This window comes from Ciona robusta, unplaced genomic scaffold (genome assembly GCF_009617815.1).
Source record: "Ciona robusta unplaced genomic scaffold, ASM961781v2 AP042746.1".
Classification (NCBI taxonomy): domain Eukaryota; kingdom Metazoa; phylum Chordata; class Ascidiacea; order Phlebobranchia; family Cionidae; genus Ciona; species Ciona robusta.
Window position 1 is genome coordinate 57,501 of NW_028323125.1, and position 2,500 is coordinate 60,000.

Below are 2,500 nucleotides of genomic sequence, written 5' to 3' on the forward strand. Positions count from 1 at the left end.
TCGGGACTTTTTTTTTTCAAAGGCTATTTTCGAGACCATTTTGACTCCTGACCCGTGACCTATGACCTCTGACCTCTGACCTCTGACCTCTGACCCCAGGTTGTGCGGATTGACCCTGAGGTTGATAGTCGACCGTTTGCAGATTCGACCTTGGTAGGTGAAATGTCACTGGCAAAGTATCCAACCAACGACAGGCTTAAGCAATCGTTGCTCTCTTGTTTAAGCTTGACCTCTGACCCCTGACCCCAGTAGTCGACCTTGAGTTCGGAGGTCGACCGATAGTCCATTCGACCTTGGTAGGTAAAATGTCACTTACTAAATATCGAACCAACGACAGGCTTAAGCAATCGTTGCTCTCTTGTTTAAACTTGACCTCCGACCCCTGACTCCTGACCTCATTGGTCGACCTTAAGATCGAAGGTTGACCGATTGCCGACCCGACCATGCTAGGTCGTTTTAAACTAAGCTAAAACGTTAGCCCGACGTCGGGCTTCGTTGTGGTGGAAGCTGTTCGCCCCTGGCCGTTGTACAATTGCGCCGGGCTTCCCGAGCTCTCCGCGGGGTGCCGAGGTGCCCCTTGCCGCGGAGCCAGATCCCCGAGGTCGTGATCGAAGTCGCTCGGTCGGAGGTCGACCGATTGCCGACCCGACCATCCTAGGTCGTTTTACACTGAGCGAAAACGTCGGCCCGACGTATTGCTTCGTTCTGTCCGCCTCCGGCCGTTGTACAATTGCGCCGGGCTTCCCGAGCTCTCCGCGGGGTGCCGAGGTGCCCCTTGCCGCGGAGCCAGATCCCCGAGGTCGTGATCGAAGTCGCTCGGTCGGAGGTCGACCGATTGCCGACCCGACCATCCTAGGTCGTTTTACACTGAGCGAAAACGTCGGCCTGACGTATTGCTTCGTTGTGGTGGAAGCTGTCCGCCTCCGGCCGTTGTACAATTGCGCCGGGCTTCCCGAGCTCTCCGCGGGGTGCCGAGGTGCCCCTTGCCGCGGAGCCAGATCCCCGAGGTCGTGATCGAAGTCGCTCGGGCGGAGGTCGACCGATTGCCGACCCGACCATCCTAGGTCGTTTTACACTGAGCGAAAACGTCGGCCCGACGTATTGCTTCGTTGTGGTGGAAGCTGTCCGCCTCCGGCCGTTGTACAATTGCGCCGGGCTTCCCGAGCTCTCCGCGGGGTGCCGGGGTGCCCCTTGCCGCGGAGCCAGATCCCGAGGTCGTGATCGAAGTCGCTCGGGCGGAGGTCGACCGATTGCCGACCCGACCATGCTAGGTTGTTTTACACTGAGCGAAAACGTCGGCCCGACGTATGGCTTCGTTCTGGTGGAAGCTGTCCGCCTCCGGCCGTTGTACAATTGCGCCGGGCTTCCCGAGCTCTCCGCGGGGTGCCGAGGTGCCCCTTGCCGCGGAGCCAGATCCCCGAGGTCGTGATCGAAGTCGCTCGGTCGGAGGTCGACCGATTGCCGACCCGACCATCCTAGGTCGTTTTACACTGAGCGAAAACGTCGGCCCGACGTATTGCTTCGTTGTGGTGGAAGCTGTCCGCCTCCGGCCGTTGTACAATTGCGCAGGGCTTCCCGAGCTCTCCGCGGGGTGCCGAGGTGCCCCTTGCCGCGGAGCCAGATCCCCGAGGTCGTGATCGAAGTCGCTCGGGCGGAGGTCGACCGATTGCCGGCCCCACCAGGCTAGGTTGTTTTACACCATGGTAAAATGTTGGCCCGACGTCGGGCTTCGTTGTCGTGGAAGCTGTTCGCCCCCGGCCGTTGTAGAATTGCGCCGGGCTTCCCGAGCTCTCTGCGGGGTGCCGAGGTGCCCCTTGCCGCGGAGCCAGCACAGGAGGTCGATCCCCGCGGGTGGCCTGCGCGGCTGTCGGGCTCCACTGCGGGAGGTGGTGTAGGTGCTTGGAGCGCAGCGGGTCGATCCACGGGAGTGGCTTGCACGGCTTTCGGTGGCCACTGTAGGAGAGTATAGGCGCTGGGAGCGTAGGAGGTCGATCTCCGCCGGTGGCATGCGCGGCTGTCGGGCTCCACCGCGGGAGGTGGTGTAGGCGCTGGGAGCGCAGCAGGTCGATCCACGTGGGTGGCTTGCACGGCTATCGGTTGTTACTGCAGGAGAGTGTAGGCGCTGGGAGCGCAGCAGGTCGATCCACGGGGGTGGCTTGCACGGCTATCGGTTGTTACTGCAGGAGAGTATAGGCGCTGGGAGCGCAGCAGGTCGATCCACGGGGGTGGCTTGCACGGCTATCGGTTGTTACTGCAGGAGAGTATAGGCGCTGGGAGCGCAGCAGGTCGATCCACGGGGGTGGCTTGCACGGCTATCGGTTGTTACTGCAGGTGAGTATAGGCGCTGGGAGCGCAGCAGGTCGATCCACGGGGGTGGCTTGCACGGCTATCGGTTGTTACTGCAGGTGAGTATAGGCGCTGGGAGCGCAGCAGGTCGATCCACGGGGGTGGCTTGCACGGCTATCGGTTGTTACTGCAGGAGAGTATAGGCGCTGGGAGC